The following is a 292-nucleotide window of genomic DNA, read 5'->3' as shown; positions in this document are numbered from 1 at the left end:
TGTACTGTATGTGTCTCTTGGAGAAATACTACATCAATGGAACGTAAATGGATTTCCCTGAGGATCATATGCCTTTTAGTCGGGGTGTTCAGACCTTTCATATTATATGTCATGAAATTAATCACATTCATTCCTACTGTTGACTCTCTTTTCCATCTTTATACCAACTTACGGAAGTGCAACTATATACAGTTAGGGATGGAAGAATATCTTCGGAGTGACCTTGACCTCTCCTCCCATAACCCCTCTCCCCTCTTTTTTGTACTCTTTGGCCCATATCCTAGCCCTGGAG

The sequence above is a fragment of the Staurois parvus genome, unplaced genomic scaffold (genome assembly GCF_062004578.1).
Source record: "Staurois parvus isolate SC_StPar_1 unplaced genomic scaffold, SC_StPar_1.0 ptg000198l, whole genome shotgun sequence".
In the NCBI taxonomy this organism is placed as follows: domain Eukaryota; kingdom Metazoa; phylum Chordata; class Amphibia; order Anura; family Ranidae; genus Staurois; species Staurois parvus.
Note: the sequence above shows the minus strand (reverse complement) of the source record.